Here is a 22910-nt window from a genome sequence, read left to right on the forward strand (position 1 = left end):
GCTTTATGGAGTAAAGACTAAAAGCGGATGATTTCTATAAAAATATCATTTGCAAAAAAAATCTGAACGTCACTAAATTATTGTGTATTTTTAAGCCCTGCCATGAGCCAAGTTGTTAAAGGAAATGTAAACTCTTATTTGTTCAAAAAGCTTCTACTCTGAGAAAGAAAATTAGGCATGCACAGCAGAACAACTTGAAAGCAGCCAAGACTGCATCTAGTCTAGTTACGTTCTGGAAAAGATAGCGCAGGAAAGTCCAGTGGGGATTAAGAAACAGAAGGAACTCTATGGAATGAAGTAACCAAAGAAAGGCTTCCTGGAGAACAGAAGCCTTGGGGCAGATTTGATTTGATTTGGAGATAAATAGGAGGATAGACATTCCGGGTCTGAGGATGCTGATTCCTTTCATCAGGATGCTGGAGGAAGCCCTCTGAGAAGATGGTGTTGACCCGAGACCTGACTGATGAGGAGTCAACCTGCAGGCATCAGGCAGAGGGGGACCACAAGAGCACATGTCCCAAGGAGAAAAGCAGTTCGTATTCACATATAAAGACAGAAAGAAGGCTGACATGGCAGGCGCATGGGGCCAGGGGAGGGTGGTGTGGGTGAACTCAGAAGAGCTGCAGTGACTAATTAAGTCAGCCTTTCTCTGCTTTTCCTTCTAATTACAATAGAAAGTCACTGAACTGTTTTTGATTTGGGCAAGGGTTTCCAGTAAGCACAGTAAGTGATGTCATTTATAATTTTAAAAGATCATTTGTAGTGGCTATAAAAAGAATAAATCATGGAGAGAGAAGCAAGCACAGAAGGAGGAAGACCATTTCGGAGAGGCCTGTAGAGAAGACGGAGGCACGGACCTGGGAGGATGCAGTGGCTAAGAGATAGTATCAGCCTAATAATGTACCTTCAATTCCTGCTGGTGACTGTGAAGCAAGAGAAGGAGGCTGAGAAAAAGAAGAGCCCAGGATGATACCAGAGCTGTTGTGCAGTCTGTAGGGTGACGAGACTTCTTACTGAAGTAGGAAAGGCTTGAAAGAGGATTGTGGCCGCAGCAGGAGGAAATCAAGGCTTGCTGGATTTATATCTATTTAAAATGCCTGTTCTAGATTTATATCTCTCATGGAGAGGAACTACCCTCACAAACTTGATTGCAAGGTCCTAAGCAACAAGGCATTCCTTTTTCTTGAGTAACAAGGACCTCAAAAAGGCTAAGGAGTTCAAGGTGGATAGAACTATTCAGGGCTCTCTTTCTCTTCCTTCTCAAACACCAAAAAAATTACTTTCATTCTAATGCTCATCTCATGATTATGATATGTGTTTCATTTCCAGCTTCTGGTCCAGGTTTCAGAATGAGCACAAAAGAAGAATGTGTTTTGCCAAGGCTGACCAGCTTCCAGAAATCCCCAGAAGACTTAGTTGACATCTCCTATGGTTACTTATAGCTGCAAGGGAATCTGAAAAATACCATTCTTAGATGGGCACATTGTTACCCACCAAACAATACAGGGTTCTGGTGGTGAAGTGGATATTGGGGAGACAGCCAGCTGTGGAACCTACAATGTCAAGAAGATTGAAAAGAGGCTGTTGATGGTAGGAGTCTGGAGTCCAGAGAAGTATTTAAGGATATTAAAAAATAGTTATTAACCTATAGAAGATATCTACAGTCATGGGAATAACTGGGCATAGTGGTGAACATCTGTAATTCCAATGGAAGGCTGAGACAGGAAGATAGCAGGTTCAAGGCCAGACTCGGCAATTTAGCAAAATAATGCTTCAAAATTTAAAAGGGAGTTGGGAGTATAGCCCAAAGGTATAATGCTTCTCAGTTCAATCCCCAGTACCAAAAAATAAAAAATAAAGCCATAGGATTGAGTGAGGCCAATAGAAGAGGTGGCAAAGACAGTCAAAAGAGCAGTCAGAAAGACAGAAGGAAAACCAGAAGAATGTGCTGGACATAGGTGAGAGGTCAAGCTAAGAAGACAGGGAGGCAGCCACTGGATTTGGAAACACAGAAATTGCTGGTATCCATGAAAAAGAGTAACTTCAGTAACATTGTAAGAGTCAGATTGGAGCAATGCAAAGGGTAGTTGGAATTTGGGGGCTAAGTGTAGAAAACATTTCCCAAAGCTATGCTACAAAGGAAAGAAGTCAGTGATTGAGGATAAGTGACTTTGAGAGAAGTTTTTGTTTACTGAGCTTGCTGTCTTGTTTGCTTGCTTTGCAAGTGGAAAATACTAGAATATATTTTCCTGCTGATAGAAGATCTTGAATTCCAAGCTGAAAGGTTAAGACTTAATTTTGGAAGCATCACAAGTTTTTAAGGACTAAAATGGCATGATGAATTAAGTCAGTGTTTTAGGAAGATTCATCTGCAGAGGGCTGCCTATAAATTGTGGGAAATTGGAAAAGTATACGTAGCAATGAAAAGTGCTGAATGTCGCCTAAAGGGAGCCGACTAATGCAACAGAAAATGGCCTCAAAGAGACTCCTGAGGGAAGTCAGCCGTGAGCCTTTCAATGGCTGAAGAATGGGCCCCAGAAGGAGCACTCAGAATTGATGCCTCTCCAAAAGGCAAAATTTAAACTTAAAGTCTATTTCGGAGAGACCGTCATAAAAACTCCAAACACTGTAAAACATCTTGAGGATAAAATATTGAAGCCATTGCTAAAATCTGCTAAATATTAAATGGATGAATGTGTTGGATAAGCACTGATTTTTATTCTTATAATTTATAGAGCTGTGTAAATGTATATGGTACTTTATAGAACGTAAAACACAAAAGACAAAATTCCTGTCCTGTGAAGTTTACAGTCTAACTCAGACATAAACTAAAACACTGGATGATGACCCCCCAGAGTTTATTTCAGCCAGTGATTGGAGAAGACTCATGCACTGCCAACACAATGGATCAATGCTGTATGTATCCCATGCAGTCCTTTAGAGAGCAGGGTTACTTACTGACTTATTTATGCATGTTGTATGCACATTCTGAAAGATTTCAAAATGAAAATGGGTTTATTATCACAGTTGCTCTCTGATATGTCTCTAATAACAATTAGAATTGGTCTAAATGCTCCAATCAAGTGCTTAGAAGCACGGAAGTCCACAGCAATGAAGCAGTCCAACCCATTTTTAGATAGAAGTTAACTCACCCAAGGTCACCACACCAATCAGCAGGACTGGAACTCAAATATAAGAGCCCTGGCACATGGTCTAATACTCTTTCCCTCTTGCCTCTTGTCAGAAGCCAAGCAACTCACATAAGTTCCATTTGTTTATTTCCCTATAATATGAAAATCATGTAACTTAGGTGGTTTTCCTCTTAAATTCCCTAACATTAACAAAAAGCTTCAGAGAAGGAGAGCAGAAGCTGCTTTTTAAGGTCCAAATCTCCCATATTCGTTTCCTGTGTGTGTGTGTGTGTGTGTGTGTGTGTGTGTGTGTGTGTGTGTGTAAAACTAATCTTTAATTTCTCCACAATCATGCAGTCAAGAAATGCAGTTAAGGTGATGTCTCACTTTGTAAATATCTTCAAGTTCTGTTGAAGTGAACTATCATTAATTAATACATGCTTCAATATATCTACTTGTATTCAAAATAGCTACAGTTTTAATCCTCCAAGATCTTAACACACACTCAGTTAATTTATTTGTTTTTTTCCCACATTCACTTGCAAAGTTTTGGTGTTATATGGCTATTCTGTAGCCAGCATCTCTTTGTGCTGAGCCATTTTGTCCAGAAATGAAAAGGACTACCTGAATTATCATTAACTAGCCCACTCTAATTTGTCAAATTTTAGTTGATTAAAGCACCTGTCTAGCAAATCCCATATTCTGATAGCCCAGGGTCAACAACTGGCCATATTTAACACAGAACCACCTATGACCAGAGTCTCTTCTATTTCAGGATTTCATTTTTAATATTTTTCCCTACAAATCAGAGGGTCACTCTCAACAGTCGGTTTAAATCAGCCTAAGGAGAAAGAAAAAGCTTACAGTTTGAGATATTTCGGTGCCTAGAACAGCAGCCTACAGAAAACAGCATACAATATGTGGTAGATTAATTGACTGTGAAATTACAGTGTAAGCAAGAAAGCTTTTTTAAAGTGTTAGGAATGTAAAGAGGCATGTAAACAAACTGATTTTCATTATTTGTTGAAGTAAAACAGTTTGCCTTTTCCCCTTGCCTTTCTTTCTTTCTTTCCCTTTACAAATGTCTTACACGCACTTGCTCTGGGATCATTTCCTTTGTGAGGCTTTCCTAAACACCACTCCCTGAAAAGGGAGATTTATCTTTAGAGGTGCTAAATGATTCTCAGCTAAAGCATCTGCAGTGGTTTCTGTGGCTGTTAAAAACGAATAAAGCATTATACAAATCAAAGGTATTGTGCTAACATAATTATGATGAATAAGAAAGGTGAGTGGTCATTATTGTTAGGCAGCTTACTGATAGCCTGGCACTTTACAACTGCAGAGGACAATAGAGAAAATTAATCCAGCCCACTCATTTTAACAATGAGGAAAATGAGAGCTAATAAGGGGAAGTGGTTTGCCCAGAATCCCACAACTAGTTGGAGTCAAAGCTAGAGACAGAGCCTTATAAAGTGCAAGGAATTATAAAACTATATTCCCAAGGAGGCTCTCTCGTGCAATACTCTGCAGTCATTGAATCTCCCTCCACTGTACCACACTTGGCAGGTCCCTTAGTTGTCCCCAAGAGCAGCCCATGGGTCAGGGACTGAAGGTGTCCAGGACTAAAGCCAATTGAGAAGAAAGGCCAGTCATGTCTATGCCTAAGCTTCTCAAAGCTGAATCCAGGAGAGACGAGGCAATTATTCTGGAAGGGAGACGCTATTAGAATATCCCATGACATTTAGGAATACATCAATGCACTCAATCAGATACAAAATATAAAAGCAAAAACATCAAGTATCAAGATGTTCATTATTTTTCATCTCAATGAGGTTCTACATCGTGTTCAACTTGTCTTTTCTATCTCCGAGCACCATATTGGTCCTACATGGTAATGATTTGATAGGGCATCAGTATAGCGATTGTTCATGGTGCCCTTGAGGAAGTCTGCTTAGTACTGGATTTAATATGTTCTGCTATTTCTTTCATGTTACCTCCCTCTTGCCACTCCCCTCACTCCCCTTCCTCTAGTCTATACTAATAGTAAGATGGAGTCTCTCTTTTTATTTTTATTTATTTATTTTTGTGGTACTGGGGATGGAACCCAGGACCATTCTACATCCAAGCAACACCCCCAGCCATATTTTTTTATTCTTTATTTTGAAACAGGCTTTCACTGAGTTGCAAAGGCCCTCACTAAGTAGTCACTGAGGCTGTCCGCAAACCATGATCCTCCTGTCTCAGCCTCCTGAATGCTGGGATTACAAGCGTGTGCCACTACACCTGGCTGAGTTTCTCTTTTAAAAAAAAATAATAATAAAATAAGAAACATTCTGGCAGAACTCTTATATAATTTAATTTGTGACTCTCTTTATAGTAGTTTGGTTGAGATATTCTCAACAATATGATAGAAAGCCCCAGGGTTCCACCCCCAGTACCACAAAAAATTTGATTCTTCCTGCCTAACAAAGAAGCTGTGAGACTTCTACATATCAAAAAACAAAGGATCCAGGCACGGTGGCGCATGCCTGTAAACCCAGTACTGGAGAGGTTGAGACAGGAGAATTTCAGGTTCCAGACCAGCCTTGGCAACTTAGCAAACAAGTGAGGACCTGTTTCCAAACAAATAATTTTTAAAAAGGGCTGGAGATGTAACTCAGAGGTAGAATCCCTTCTGATTTCAATCCCCAGTAACTCCAGGGAAAAAAAGCTGAGGAGTTCATTTTTTCTCATTGGCTCCCATATGCTACATATCTTGAAGCCCCTTCTATAGTCCCATCCCTAGTTAACCAAAACACAGAAAGGTGTATTCAATCTTTTATCAAACTCACCTTTTAAAAAAAAGTGTCTTCCTAACTCAATTGGAATTTTTGAATTTAGGACTTCAATATGACCTCTAGAGCAGAGATCAGCAATTTTTTTTTTCTGTAAAGGAACCAGTAGTATTTTAGACTTAGTGTGCCATAAGATCTCTGTCACCGCAGTTGTCTACTGTTATAGCACGAAGGCAGCCACAGAAAATACCAAAAAAAAAAAAAAAGAGAATGGCTATGTTTCTTCATAAAATATTATTTAGCAAGACAGATGACAGATTGGATTTGGTTTGCAGTTCATAGTAGCTCTAAAGCTTGGGCTTAAGCCTTCTTTTTTTTTTTAAATACTTTTATCCGTGCATTATTGTCTGACATAATGTAGTTCACGGTGTCTGTGACACGCATGCACATAGCACTTAGTGAGTTTTCCCCAGCTCCCTCCCCACTCCCCTCTTCCCCATACATGATATTGAGATAGGCATTGGTGTTCCCACACAAGTACATGATGTCACTGGAAGTGTCTCCTTCACTGATTCTCCCTCCCCCGCCTCCCCAGTCTCCCAAGGCCACCTCCCTGGCTCCACTGCAGTTTCTCCTCCTTTGTCTAAAGTACCTCTTATATTCCACTTACTCCCCAACTTCTACATATAAGAGAAAACATATGACCTTTCACTTTCTATGACTGGTTAATCTCACTTAACATAATGCTCTCCATCCATCTTTCTTTTTTTTTCTCATTCTGAATCTTTATTTATTTTTTTAATTAATTTATGTATTTTTTTTAAATTGGTGCATTGTAGTCATATATCAATCACATTGGAGTACAAGACTTGAGAGGATATACAAGCACACATTATCCAATTAGCCCTCCTCCAGCCCCCATCCCATTCCCTCCCCCTCCCTCCATCGCACGCTTCTTTGGTGATTTACTTTGATACATTTGTTTATGTACCTCCTGCGTTTTAAAGAGGCTCCGTCCTCCAGTATTACATACCCTCTGATTGGTCACATTAGTTGCTTCACTATAGGGCCCTTTCTATAGCTCAACCTCTTCCTGTTGCCCCTTTCCTCCTAGTTATTGCTGATTAAGAGAAGCATCTGATTTATATTTTCTGTGATATTTCTCTGTGCATGCTGCGCTGCAAGTACTGATCCCACTCTTGACGGCCCCAGTAGTGGCCTGGCTACTCAGTGGACTGATCCAGACCTCGCTGGCTCAGACAGCTGATTTATATTTTCTGTGATATTTCTCTGTGCATGCTGCGCTGCAAGTACTGATCCCACTCTTGACGGCCCCAGTAGTGGCCTGGCTACTCAGTGGACTGATCCAGACCTCGCTGGCTCAGACAGCGGACTTGCCTCGAAGGAGGCCCCGGTTCTGGTCTCGCTGGCCCCTACACCGGCCTAACCCCTCAGCTGGCTTCAGTCCCGACCTTGGAGGCCGCAGGAGTGGCCTTGCCTCACAGCAGGCTCTGATGCTGGCCGTTGGCCCCTGCACCGGCCTAACTCCTTGGCAGGATTCCAATCCCGGCCTCGGAGGCCCCAGCACCAGCCTAGCCTCACGGCAGGCTCCAATGCCAGCTTCGTTGGCCCCAGCACTGGCCTAACCCCTCGGCAGATTCCGCTCCCGGCCTAGGAGGCCCCAGCACTGGCCATGCCTCACGGCAGGCTCCGATGCCGGCCTCGCTGGCCCCAGCACTGGTCTAACCCCTCGGCAGGCTCTTATCCTGGCCTCTGAGGCCCCAGTATCGGCCTTGCCTCACGGCAGGCTCCGATACCGGCCTCGGAGGCCCCAGCATCGGCCATGCCTCACAGCAGGCTCCAGTGCCGGCCTCACTGGCCCCAGCACCGGCCTAACCCCTTGGCAGGCTCTTATCCTGGCCTCGGAGGCCCCAGTACCGGCCTTGCCCCAAGGCAGGTTCCGATCCCAGCCTTGGAGGCCCCAGCACTGGCCTTGCTTCATGGCAGGCTCCGGTGCTGACCTCGCTGGCCCCCGCACCGGCCTAACCCCTCGGCAGGCTCTTATCCTGGCCTTGGCGGCCCCATTACTGGCCTTGCCTCAAGGCCGGCTCCGATCCCGGCCTCGGAGGCCCCAGCACCGGCCTTTCCTCATGGCAGGCTCCGATGCCGGCCTCGCTGGCCCCAGCTCCGGTCTAACCCCTCGGCAGGCTCTTATCCTTGCCTCGGAGGCCCCAGAACTGGCCTTGCCTCACGGTAGGCTCCGATGCCAGCCTCGCTGGCCCCAGCAACGGCCTAACCCTTCAGCAGGCTGTTATCCCGGCCTCGGAGGCCCCAGCACCGGCCTTGCCTCACGGTAGGCTCCGATGCCGGCCTTGCTGGCCCCAGTACCAGCCTAACCCTTCAGCAGTCTGTTTTCCTGGCCTCGGAGGCCCCAGCACTGGCCTAACCCCTCAGCAGGTTCCGATCACTGTCTCTGTGGTTATTATTTCAAAGGGTCCAGGTGTAATGTATCAGATCTCTGCCTCCCCTGAGTACTGGCCACTGCCACTGCTACTGCCTCCACCATTTCAAATCCTTCCCAGGCTCTTTTTTCACTCTTAATGTTGTCCAGTGTTCCTAAGCATGCGTGATGGTAGCATTCGACATTTAATTTCTCCAAAAAAATAAGGTTAGTAGGATCCGGTTTCTGCTTCTCCTGAATACAAGTCTCCACCACCATCGCGGAGACCTCTTTCAACACTGCCTTTCTCCTTGGTCTCCGCTAAACTCTCTCCTTTCAGGTGATGTCTGAGATTCTTAACAATATGGAGAAATAGCAGTCCTCCTTCACGGGGAATTTTTCCATAAGTTCCAGTGCATTTAGATAAGTTTTGTCTGCATCTCCAGTGTCCTGGCATCCATAACGTCTTTCTTACCTCCTCTCCGATATTTTTCTTTTTCTTTTTCTGTTCCTTTTTTTTGTTTGTTTGTTTTTTTTAATAAGAGAAGACAGTATATGTGGTTTGAGGAGGTAGTGGGATCAGGCACTCAGTAGCACTGTAACCCGGGCGGTTTCCCCATGGGTCCAGAGTGATCCGCACTACTCTGCCTGGGGCCCAGGGTCCCGCGACCCGGGCCCCGGCTGGCATGCTCCGCGCGACCCCTGCCCGGAACCCAGGGTACTGAGCCCTGTTTCTCCAGAGGTCTGGCGTGTTATGCGCAGTTCGGCCCGGGGCCCAGAGTCTCACGACCCGGGCCCTGGCTGGCGTGCCCCGCCTGACCCCCGCCCGGGTCCCAGGGTACTGGGCCCGGTTTCTCCAGGGGTCTGGCGTGCTACGTGCAGTTCGGCCCGGGGCCCAGAGTCCCACGACCCGGGCCCCGGCTCCATCCATCTTTCTAATGACATAATTTTTCCTTCTTTATTGCTGAGTGAATTCTATTGTTTGAATATCTCATTATTTTGTAATCCATTCATCTGTTGATGAATTCCTGGTTTGATTTTATAATTTGGCTATTATGCTGTTATCAACATTGATATATATGTATTTCCATGATGTTCTGACTTCAGTTGCTTTAGAAAGATACCCAGGAGTGGTATAGCCGGATCATATGGTAGATTCGTTCCGAGTGTTCTGAAGAGTCTCCACACTGATCTCCATGGCAACTGCACTAATTTGCAACCCCAGCAACAGTGTAGAAGAGTCCCTAGTCTGCCACATCCTCTCCAGAATTTATTACTGTTTGACTTCTTGATGATTGCCATTCTAATTGGAGTTAAAATCAGTCCTAAATTTTATATGAAAAAACAAAAGGTACAAAATAACCAAAGCAATTCTCAGCGATAAAAACCATGCAGGAGGCACTGAAACACTTGACTTCAAATATACTAGAGAAATACAGTAATAAAAACAGCATGGTATTGGCAAAAAGAAGACACAGACAAACAGAATAAAAGATACAGAAACAAATCCATACACTTATAACCAATACATTTTCAACAAAGGTGCCAAAAACATGTTAGAGAAAATAATAGCTTTTTAAACAAATAGTGTTAGGAAAACTGGTTATCTGTTTGTAGAAAATGGAATTAAATTCTTACCTCTCACCCTGCATAAGAATCAACCCAAGAGGTTTCAAAGACCTGAAAATTAAACCAGGGACTTTTTGAAATCACTAGAGGAGGGCATAGATCTAACACTCTAACATCTAAGCACAGGTACAAACTTCCTCAATAAGACCTTCAGAGCCCAGGTAATAAAAACAAGAATGAATAAATGGTATGACATTAAACTAAAAGTTTCTGCTTATCAAAGGAAAATTAACAACCTAAAATTCCTGGAAAAGCAAAATGACAGGACCAGAACAGGCTTTTAAAGATGCTCTATGAGTCTACAACTTTCAAATGAGCTACTCCATCTCTTCCCTACTGAAACACTACCAATGCACAATAGTAATTTATTGAGGAGATTATAGAAGCTATGGAGGCCAGTCTCCAAGTGGCCTCCAATGGGCCTCCTGCTCTAGTCCCTTTCTAAGTTGTGCCAGCCTTGGTCTGTGTTACCAAAATAAAGCACATGTGATGATGTGGAACTTCTGAAATTAGATTATAATTCTATCTTGCTTTCACTCTCTTGGATCACATGCTCAGCATGCCAAGAAATGAGCTCTACCAGAAGTGGCTCATATGGTGAAGAACTGAAGCTTTCTGCCAGCATCCACATGAATGAGCTGGGATCCTCCAGCCCTTCAGAAGACTGTAGCCCAGATAACTACTTGACTATAACTTCATGAGAGATCCATAGCCAGAACTACCCAGCTGCTCCCGGATTACTAACCCTTGGTAGCTAGAAGAGATAACAAGTGTTCGTTGTTTTAATATGCTAAGTATTGGGATAATTAGTAGCACAGCAACAGGTAATTAAATAGAGATTAACAAATATATAATATGCAAATAGGTTTAAATAAAACAGATTGTAATCCATTTGTAATCCGTTTAGAAAAGACTGAGAATATACAGAGGCAGATAATGAAATCTCCTTGGATGTTGCAGCTAGACCCTGAAATATGGCTCAGGCTGATGAGATGCAGCCATCATCTGTATGCAAATAGCCCAAATTTGAGGCAGTTTCTCCTGCCTAAGCTTCATCCTGCCCTCGAAATTCCATCTTCTTTCCTTCTTCCAGAATCAGTGTGAAGACTTTGGTCATGTTTCATGGTCCAGGTCAGTGCTCAGTTCCTTCCCAACATATTTTCAGACCATATTGATACCAAAATCTTGGTTTTGTCCAGATGCCAGATTCAATAATCACAGACAAGGCTTTGAAAAAAAAAAGGAAAAATAAACTTTACTGATTTGCTAGCAAATAGGGAAATATAGTGAACTGGTGTTTAGAAACAGTTGATCCTTCCCCCTCCCCATAAGGAGAACAGACTTTTTTTTAAGAAAAAAAAAATCCAAGGACTAAATGCCAAGTATATTTATCAGGAAATATTATTTGTTCCCAAGTGGTATCCTCAATATAGTGTTCTTTAGACCTACGGGCACCAGTTCTTCATTCCTGTGGTGAGTGAACTGAGTGACACAGTAACTACATTCATCTTATTTTTCCTAGTTAGGAAAGGGGAAAAAGAAAAGAGGAAAAAAGGCATCAGTTTTAAAATAAGCCACCTGCTGGCTGAGTACCAAGGTTCATACTCAAAGTATGAAACTGAGCCAGGCTTTAGTGGCACGTGCTTGTAATCCTAATACTTATGAGGCTGAGACAGGAAGGTCACAGGTTCAAAGTCAATGCCAGCTACTTAGTGAGGCCCTTCACAACTTAGTGAAACACAGTTTCAAAACAAAGAATAAAAAAATAGGGCTGGGAGTGTAGCTTAGATGTAGAATGCCCCTGGGTTTGACAACTAGTACTGGGGGGGGGGGGTATAAAACCAACCCCTATTACAACTCTAGCACCAACATGTCTTTCTTTAATTTTTCTACATTTATTACATTTAGTTTTATACCATTATACCATAGCTTATGACTGTTAACCAGAAATCAGTTTACTTTCCTTAAGCAACTTGAGATCAAAAGCCACTATTTTATAAGAATTCTCTACCCTTCACCTTCTTCCACTCTAATCGCCTGGCATAATTTAATCACAAACACAAGGACCCTATCTCATGACCATTTGAGCAATTCTTCAGCATTACCTATGCTATACATTGCATATGTCACCCACTCATTATTAATTTTCAACCTCTTCCAGGGTTGCCCCTGGTTTCCAAGGCTTGGGACTGAAAACTACAATTTCCAGACTCTCTTGCAGCTATTATTCTGAAGACAATTTAGGTCCTGCCAATGAAATACACCTTTGTGACATTTGGAAGGTTGAAAAGATATGGAGTCTTTATTTTTTTCAGTTGTAATTAAGGAAAAAGAGGCTCCACCTAACATGAGTATCTGCCTAGGATATAAGGAAGTTCAAAGGCAGTAATGATGCAGCAGCAGTTTTCTGATCTTAGATCATGGCTGTCATGCAACCTTGAATCAAAAAGTTCAAAGGCAGCCTCCTGCCCTTCTTCCTCCCTCCATCCCTTCCAATGATTTTGTAAGCACCTAATTTCTCATAGTAAATCTCTTTCAGGGTAAAATATCCCATTGGTTTCTGTTGCTTGCATTCAGCTCTAACTAATTTATGCACCACATAGCCTTATTATTTTTTTAAGCCCATACTAAAGACCAGGAGATTTCTTTTCCATTCATTCCTCCCCTCAAGACTTGATGGACACTTGCTAAGTGAATAAACAGAGAGAAACAAAGGTATGAAAGGAAGGAAAGTGATTTCAGGTTTTGCTAATCTGCTGCAGGTTCAGCTAGAGATAGTAACAAAAGCATGGAATACAAGATCTGCAGTTAAGGGTTGTGATCCAAAGCTTCCTTCAATACTTGATTGGTATTAGTGAAATGTCAGGGGAAGAGATTTAGCTCTCACCGTTTGTTGATTACTCTAACTGGGTCTGAATGAAACCGAGTGCTCTTATTACTTTAAGTAAGTAGAGCAGTGGGAGGGGGTAAAGAGGACAATGTGAGGTTAACCCTAACTTTTTCTTAAATGCTTTGCAGTGAGACAAGCCGCAACTATATTACCATAAAAATCCTCAACAGCACTTCAGTAAGGACTATAGTACTTGGAGGTCAATTTAAGAGAGTAGAATTATTTTCAATGTCTCTGCTTGCTACAGCAAAATTCAGAACAGAAATAAAAAGAAGGCATTAGCAGAACTTCCTTGCACAGGGATTAGAAGAACCTGGATACTCCAAATTATTCCAGCTAAGCCCTTGAAAATTCCTAGAAGGCATAGAAAATTATTGTCAGTTAAATGTTTAATGTTAATCAAAGCTGGCATATTGGTTTTCCATCAAATTTATGATATGTTATTATATTTTTAAGTGTTATGTGTACACTTGATACTACACTAGAGCTTCAACTCCAATCAAAGTATATGGTACATTTATGCCATTTTTACAGCATTTGGTTCACAATTTTATAATTTTAAATGATTATAAATGTTTATGGTTGCACTAGCTTTATTGTATAGCTAATAATGTTCAGAATGCTGTAGTGCTAAGAACAGAATATGAAGCACAAGTGCAATTACAACATGTTTTCTAATGTAAATATAAATTGTTTTATATTCTGGAGCATGCCGCACTCAAACCCAGGCACTTGCTCTACTTTGGGGGGTGGGGGCAACTTCTACAACACTTAGAGCAGTGTTACAATGTCGGGCCAAAGGTGTCTGGTAATTTCTCTTTGTTTGACTAAATGCTTTCATGTGTACATCTGTAAATAAAAAATTGGTTCCTAAAAAAACTAGTGATTTTTTTGGTTTGGCATGCTCTCCTCTCATTCAACTGTTTTATTCATGTTCTACACACAAGCTTCCTGACCTCAAGGATAGCCCATTATGAGCTACAGAACACTAAAATCATGAATGTGGTAGAGATACTAAAATTGATTCCCCGGCAGTCCACTTGTCTTTCTTCTGATTGAAACTTGTGTGGTTAGGCTCTGATGAGGCTGTATGCCAGCCTACAATCAGGCCTCACTGCCTGTTTTAGTTAGTTTTGTCATTGCTGTGACCAAAATACCCAACATGAACACTTCAGGAAAGGTTTATCTGGACTTAGGCTTTCAAGAATGAAAGTTACCAGGCAGCAGGGCATGACAGGAAAACTGCTTAACTCGTGGCCAGAAGGAAGAAAGAGAGAGAGAGAGAGAGAGAGAGAGAGAGAGAGAGAGAGAGAGAGAGAGAGAGAGCAGAAAGCAGTGAAGGACAATACAATCCTCAAGGAAGCCACGCTCTGCTCCCAGCAACCCCCCTCCCCGCCATGTCATACCTCTGAACCTTGCTGCACTGGAGCTGGGATCCAACACATGAGCTTTACAGGGGACATTTTATACCCAACCATAACACTGTCCCCATGTTTCTAGCCTCTAACACCCAGTAATTCATTCTATAATCACGCATTCTGGACCCGCCATGCCAAGCACTGAAAGGCAGTAGAGCATGTGGTTCAGAGGCCAGGCTCCAAAGCAGACTGCCTGGGTGTTCACACCCTAGCTCCACCTGCTACTTTCCATGGGCCTCAGTCTTCCCATTGATAAAATGGAGATTAAACTAGTACCTCTCTCACAAGGGTATTTTAAGAATTAAAGGACCTAAGATAAGCCCTAGCATCTGGCACAGCAGTGTTGGGGATATAAAGTCAAATAAATAATCCTGCCCTCAAGGAAATCACAGTCCTTTAAGGAAAGCACTCAGCTGATCCATTCATTACTTACAGCATACATTTTATTACCAAAAAAATAATAATAATACATACAGAACAAGATACTTAAATTAGTCCAATGCCCTTGGTAGGCTTCCTATAGGAGTCAGTATTTGAGCCAAGCTCTGACCAAAAAAATTAAAAAGGTTAGAGAAAACAATATAGCCAGAGGCAATAACTCTGAGGAGGCCCGGAGGCAGAGGCTGAAAATGGCCAGAGGCAGGGTTAGTGGCTGAATATAGCTAAAGGAGGAGCTGGGGTGAGAGGGGCTGACAGAAGACAGATGCTGACAGGCCTTGCCTGCCTGCCTAAGGGATGAGGGCTTTTAACAATAAAGCCAGACGTGCTGTTGAAAATTTGGGATTTTCAAAAGAGCTTCGTGGCCTTAGGGCAAAAACTGAAGATGTGCCAGTTCCCTCCAAATTTCAAGATCTGCCTCAATGGGTAGGAAACAGCCACCCTATCCACTGTCTCCTCATTATCTGCTGCCATTGTACCCAGTGTTTGTAAAGTCTTTTCTCTCCACCCTCTCCCTAGCCAACCCTAATACCCTTAATGAAATTGAGTTGGAAAAATAACCTTACAATTAGGCATGGACTCTACATCCCATTGTGCTCTATTCAAAGGGGACTTCAGACCATCTATCTTTGAAAGGCTGTACTAGAAAATTAGTCATGTGGCAGCCTCGATTGTTCTATGAAATTTCCATTCATTCATGAGGCAAATCTGCCCGAAGATACAGATGAGGATCATAACTCTATTTTTAACTTCCTATTCTTCCCAAGTGAAAACAGGTTAATTATATTTCAGAAGTAACCTTTACCTGCCTTTAGATTGGTAATGGTGTCAAATAATTTCATAATGGATAATAAAACTCCCATTAGTGTTATAAATTATATTAGTTGAATCTCTTCCAAAGCCTTAAAATGTTTTAGCTGAGATTTTAACTGTCTTAAAAATTGTGTTATAATGTACTTTAAAAAATTCTTTCATGAATTTTTTAATCTCCACTCACCCAAAATCGGTGATTTTAACTACTGTGTTATAGTCATTCAAGTTCTCCTCTCTTTTATATCAAGCATGTAGTAAATCTTTATCTAATGTTCATATTACTTCTATTCCTATGTATTCTTAAACAGGTCCTTACATTGCAAAAACAAAAACTAATTGCTCAGGAAGACTCCCTATGCTTCAAAACACTCCTCAAATATTTTCTAGTTGGTACATGTGACAAGGTGGACAAAACAGTTGCTTCTGGACCAAGAGATAGTTTTTGTTCTGTTTTGTATTGTTTTGTTTGCAGCACTGAGAACTGGACCAGACATAGTATTTAAATAGCCTTTCTTGTGTACTTGTTTCTGGACTCCCATTCCACCAGTTACCCATCACTCAAAGCTATCCTTTCTCAGTAACATGCTGCCCCACTCAAACTTTTTAAATTACATGTTCCATACCTCCCTATTAATGTCACAAATACTTTGACAACAATTAATTATTTGAGTCACTTTGAAATATTTCTTTGTAATTCAAATGAGTTGCCTTGGACTTTGCCTCTCTGAAGGCAAAATATTTATTTGAGAAGTAAAAAATTTAGTCAGCTTCTGAGACATTACAGATTTATTAAGTAATTATTTGTTACTTAAAATTTATTAAGTAGCCTGGTGTGGTGGCGCACGCTTGTAATCCCCGCGCTTGGGAAGCTGAGACAGGAGGATCGGCGCAGGTTCGAAGCCAGCCTCAGCTGGCTTAAGAGACCCTGTTTCCAAATTAAAGTATAAAAAATAGGTCTGGGAGTGTAACCCGGAGATAGAAGGCCCCTGGGTTCTACCCCTAGTACCACCAAAAAAAAGAAATTATTAAGTAACAGATTTATTAAATGTTTTGCTAATATCATAGAACTAATATACGTAGATCAACAAATGGCCTGTCTTCACCTAGCATCCTGTTCGGTTCGTTTAACAAGCTGCCCTCTTAACACCTTGTGTTACCTCTTAGTAACTTTCCATCCACTGGGGATAAATTCCCACTGGCCCAGGCTGTATTGAGAACTGAGCCCAATTTCTCTTCCCAACTGCAAAATTCTATTGTTGTTGTCCACATGACTATTGTGATTCTTCTGAATAAATCTTCCTTACCAAGCTTTAGCTAATAGCATTGAAGAATTCTTTTCTTGGTAAGAAAAAAAAATGTTTTGTCCTATTGTAGGTTTTTGTTTGTTTTTATTTTTGTGCATTGAAAAATTTTTTCTTTAGTATGAAAAAATGTCCTGTAGTACATTATATTAGGGATTTTTGTTTTGTTTTTTAATTCTTTTTTTTCTCCTGCATAAAAAAAACATTGCCACAAACTTGGCAAATAAAAAAACATGCATTTATTATCTTATACTTTCCATGGCTCAGAAGTCTGGGCATAACTGGGTTCTCTACTCAGAGTCCATCTAACAAGGCTACTATCAAGTCACCAGCCAAGCTACATATCCATCTGGCTTCTCACCTGAGGAAGAATCTACTTCCAAGCTCATTTAGGTCATTGGCAGAATTCATTTCCCTGCCTCAACTCGACTAAGGCTCTGATTTCTCAGTGACTGTCAGCTGGAGACCACCCTCCAGGACAAGAAGCCAGCTATAGTTCCCTGCCTCCTCATAAGCAGTTCAGAACATTGTGTGTCTCCAAGACCAGCAGGAGAATCTCCAGTCTGTGAAGACTATGTTTTATATAACAAAAGATAATGGCAGAAGTGACTTTTCATCACCCTTGTCACATTCTGTATCATTGGGAAGAAAAACACAGATTTTACTCCCACTCTAAGGACCAGCTTACACAAGAGGGACTCTGGGGGGTTTTAACTGGTATAGTACTTTCTTCTGTGGAATGAATCTGCCTTTTCACTTGCAAGGGGATAGTGTTTGAATCATCCTCCTGGAACTTTATTCATTGTTTTGGGAATTACTACTGAGAAGTCAATAACATAGCACCTGAAATAAAATTATTTTAAATGAAAAAAGTACTCTAATTAGTATGCTTCCCCCTGTGTTCTGAGACACACAGCTGAGGCTTAAAAAAAAATCTGTAATCACATGACTTTGGCATTTTCCAGAAGAACAAACAAGATTTTCAGGATAGAAGAGCACCTACCCTCCTGTGCACACTTATCTTACTTTAGGCAGGCTGGTAGCAATTAGCTCAAGAATTCAGTGTTGCTACTGTGTCTCCAGCCCCACCTCATTAGCATGCCTGTGTTTTCTGCATCCATCTACTCCAAATGTTCTCCAGAGGCTCAGACTGGGGAATGGAGGCAGTGAAGTCCTTTATCAAGAAATCCTCGACAAGATTTTCTTGGTTAAATTCAACTTGGTCCACAGTAGGGGAAAAAAATAAATTCGTTCTTCATGATGTGATTTTCCAATGTAAGGAACTGCGCACTTCTCGGGAATCTCCGGCAAATTGACAACAGTGTGTCTGACAATTTCTGCTCTGCGATGTGGCATGACTGGAATCCCTGAGAATTTTTCAGATCGGAACTAAAAACCATAAGTAGAGTGTTTGTCGCTGCGATTTCTGGCTTTGCCAAATTCAACCGAGAACAAGGCAGCACAGGAAGTCTTATGTTGCGGTTTTTAACTCAGGTTCAAAACAATTACTGCGTGAGCATGTATGCACCAGGGTACAAAAAAGGGAAGGATTCTGTATTCTTTTACTCTTGTCACCGCTCCAAATCACTCCCAACATCATCCCCGACTAGATGACCCAGTTAAAGAAATGATCGGAATTATCTGGAAAATCCATAAGGAGATAAGACTCAAGGCAGTAGTCACAATGATTAAATGAAACCAAAGCAGAATCCCCCACCAACATTTAAAAATGCACACACATTTTTTTCTATAAAAACTAGAGAGCCGAAACACTGTTTATTGTTTCAGTAATGAAGATATTATGAAAAGTGGAAGGATAAATAATTAGTGTATGTATTTTTACATAACCATCTCAATATCTTCATTACTTACGTATATAATTAAATGTAACATGGAAAACGAGTCAGTATTTGTCACTTTATTCATTCATGCACTTTCTCAATATTCAACAAATCTACAAGGTTCTCTGCTCTATGTTTTAGTAACTACAATGGTTTTTAGACAGGAGTTCCAGATGCACATATTTATAGAATGTAATTTGTAAAATATGACCTCAATTCTTTTTTTGTGTGTGTGTGGGTCTGGGGATGGAACCCAGGGCCATTTGACCTCCGAGCCACACCCCCAACCCTATTTTTTATTCTTTATTTTGAAACCAGGCCTCACTGAGTTGCAGAGGGCCTCACTAAGTAGCTGAGGCTGTCCAAGAATTGCGATCCTCTAGGTCTCGGCCTCCCAAATGCTGAGATTACAAGCATGCGCCACCACACCCTGCTGACCTCAATTCTTAAGATACTAAATTAAATTAAAAGTGAGCCAAGGCTCAAGGTAGAGGGGTGGCTCAGGAGTAAAGTGCTTGCCCACCATATAGGAGGCCTTGGGTCCCATCCCCAACACACACACACACACACACACACACACACACACACACACACATACACACACACAGAGTGAACCAATAATAGAACTCCACTGAAATCTGTAGATAAGTATTTACATGTGCATGATTGGTGTTCAAAAGAAAGGAGTGGGGAGGGTTAAATGCAAACTTTATTCTTTTCATTTACTCCTTCATTTCTTTCTTCAAGACATACATATTATTAGACATCAGTTGTATGTAACTTCAGAATAAATGTTACTATAAAAAATTGTTCCCAAAGGCTGAACTTAGCAAGGAAAATTTACCAGAGTGTTTACTATTTGTTTTCACCCTCTATTTTGATCTATTTTTAAAATTAATAATGGAATTTGGGGTTTAAATATTACATAATAATCAGCATCATCTTTCAAAGTAGATAGAGAACAAAGTAAGAATTCGGTAGTTCTTCAACCTGTTGGAGCTGAGTGTTGCGTGGTGGGTGGAATGATGTTGGGAAGGGGTCAGGAAGCGTGGGAAGAGGCCCCAGCCTGGAGCATGGTTCACCCTTAGGCTCTGTGTTTAACCTCTCTTCAACTCTGCTTTCTGTAAGCTATAAAATGGGTATAAATACTACTGTAGAGGAAAATGCCTAAAGGGCTAATGCATCCATATCTCAGCTATTGCAAATAATGTTGCACTGAACAAGGGGGTACAGATTTGATTATATTGCCTTTGGATACATATAAACAAGTGAGATTGCCAAATCATGTGACAGTTACATTTTTTATTTTTTGATGAATGCCCATACTATTTTCCACAGTGGCTGTATCAATTTACATTCCCACTCACACTGTACAAGGGTTCCCTTTCCACACACCCTTGTTAGCACCAATTATCGTCTTTTTAACAGTGGTCATCTTAACAGGTGTGAAGTGACGCCTCACTGTGGTTTGGATTTGCGTTTCCCTGATGCTTAGAGACATTAGCACCTTTTCATATGCCTGTTGGCCATTTGTATGTCTTATTAGGAGAAATATCTATTCAGATCCTTTGCTTTGTTTTTAATCAGATTATTTGTTTTTATGTTACTGGGCTGTGTGAAGTGTGTGTGTGTGTGTGTGTGTGTGTGTGTGTGTGTGTGTGTGTTTTGGATAGTAACCCATTACCAGATATATGGCTCACAAATATTTCCTCCCAACCTGTAGGCTGCCTTTTCATGTCATTGATTGTTTCTTCATTGAAAAGAGCTTTTTTATTTTGATGTGGTCCCACTTCTTTACTTTTTGCTTTTATTGCCTGTGCTTTTGGTGTCACATCCAAAAAAATCACTGCTGTGGCCAATGTCAAAGAGCTTTTTCCCTATAGGCTTTCTTTTAGGAGTTTTAGGAGTTTGGGGGTCTTACATTTAGATCAGTTTATAAAAACAACCTATATCTGTCAATGGATGACTGGATAATGAAATGTTATATGTACAATATTTATATACAAATAATATATCATTATTCTATAATATAAAATAGCATTCTACTATATAAGAATAATATTATATTTCATGTATAATATTATATATAATATACTTATTTTATATATAAGATGGAATATTATTCAGATTTTTCTTATATAATTTTAAATTTTATTTTTAAACATACTTTTATTCATACATTGTAGTCTCACATCATAGTATAGTTCAGAGTGATAAGGATATACATGTACACGGCACTTGATGTTATTCAAATTTAAAAGGAAATTCTGCCATGTGTGACAACGTGGATAAACCTAGAAGACAGATTCAGTGAAATAAACCAGACAGAAAGAAAAACATTATAGTATCTCTCTTAAATATAGAATCTCAAAATACCAAATACATAGAAACCAAGTACCAGGGTGGTTACCAAAAGCAGTGTTTTATGCAGGTTGAGCGAGAAATGAGAGACTCGAAAGTCCAAGTGAGGAGGTAGAAAGGAAATCGGCAAATAGGGAAGAGGCCTTGGTAGAAAAAAGTTAATTTCCTGAGGGGCGATGAATATCAGAACTTCCAAGGCTCAGAGATAAGAACAACCAAAGCTTCACAAAAACATCTGTTTACTAATCAACAAACCCAGGAGACATCACTGGAGAAAGTCTGACACTCCTACTGAAAGGAGACCCTTCAAAGGACATGCAAATGACACTCTTACTGAAAGGAGACCCCTCAAAGGACATGCATATACCCTATGCAAATTCTGAGAGCTGCTTCCCAGAATTCCCAGAACCCCAAACTCACCACAACCAACAGAGGACATGCAGACATATATAAACCCCTAACACAGTCACCGAAACGGTTTTTCCCTCTCGGGGAACCCCTCCCCTTTGGGGAGCTTTTCTCTCTCTCGCAGGTCGAGTTAGCCTTGAGAGAAGGTGGAGTGACCTGAAGGCCTTTGCTGGACATCAAGGCCAACCAGGGCCCCTAGGAGTGACCTGCACCTCTTTTCTGGCAGATCGCGTGGACTTTGGGGAGAAAGCAGTTTGCAACTGAAGTCATTCGGCTTGGGCTACTCTCAAGTATTGTCCTGAAGGCAGCTGCTGGACTCCAGAGTTCTGACAGCCCCTTTGGGGTGTTCGGCCACTTTTCCCTATTCCCTGCTGCTTCCAATAAACCTTATTACTCCCCTTCCTGTGGTCTGCGGGTGTTATTCTTCGCTCACCGCAGACAAGAATCCGGTAAGGAAACGCTGAGTTTCTTCTTAAGAAACTCCATTTCATCTTTGATGAGACGCCGGGTTTCTTCTCAAGAATTCCCACCCCCCCGCCCCGTTTCACAAGGGAATGTGCCAATTAAAGCCTTTATTAGCTGGCCAGGGGCGGTACCCTCAGTCTAGAAATCTGACTAGAGGGGCGCCCCGACTGACCGGGGGTAGGGGTTATAAAGACAAAAGCCACAGATGTTACATAAGGACAACACAGGTGCTCATTTCAGTGGAAGCAGCTAGCAAACCGCGTCAGGCATTGATTGGCTATTGCCAAGGTTCAGGACACCATGGTCTGGGAATTGCCAAGGAATTGTCAAGGTTCAGGCCACCGTGGTCTGGGAAACAAAATGTTGGTTAGTTTTCCAGGCCCCTGGGGACCTGACCTTTTACTGCAGGTTGAAGGCAGTTAGGTTAGGTGGCTTGCCTTTTACAGCAGCAGCAGGGTGGGGCAGGAGAGATGTAGGAAAGTCACAGTTATGTAGGATAAGTAAACCCAGGATGAGGACTCTAGCTGATAACATTGTACTGTAGACTGGACATTTTCCAAAAGAACAGATTTCAGGTACTCTTACACATAAAAAAGGCAAACATGAGATGGTGGATATAGTAATCAGCTTGACCTTCCTTTGACTACAGTAACTATTTCATTATGTATGTGTATATCAGAACATCATGTTGTACATTTTAAATACATACAATATAAACATTTAAACGTAAAATGTAATTAATAAAAATAAACAGGCAGTCAAAAGTGGTCACTGTTTCTTCATCTCTAAGTCGGAGGTAATAAAATACCACCTCATATATTGTTGTGGGACTTGTGGTGGTTTATCTGTGAGAAAATGCACAAGTGTCTGGCGCCCATAAATATCAATAAACATCAAGAGACATTTGCTATAGATGAATGAGTTGCACGTGTGTTTGCAAAGTATGTTTACTTTCTCAACCATCATACAGACTAGAAACAAAGTAAATTTATTACCTTGAG

Source organism: Muscardinus avellanarius, assembly GCF_963383645.1.
Source record: "Muscardinus avellanarius genome assembly, chromosome: 11".
NCBI lineage: Eukaryota > Metazoa > Chordata > Mammalia > Rodentia > Gliridae > Muscardinus > Muscardinus avellanarius.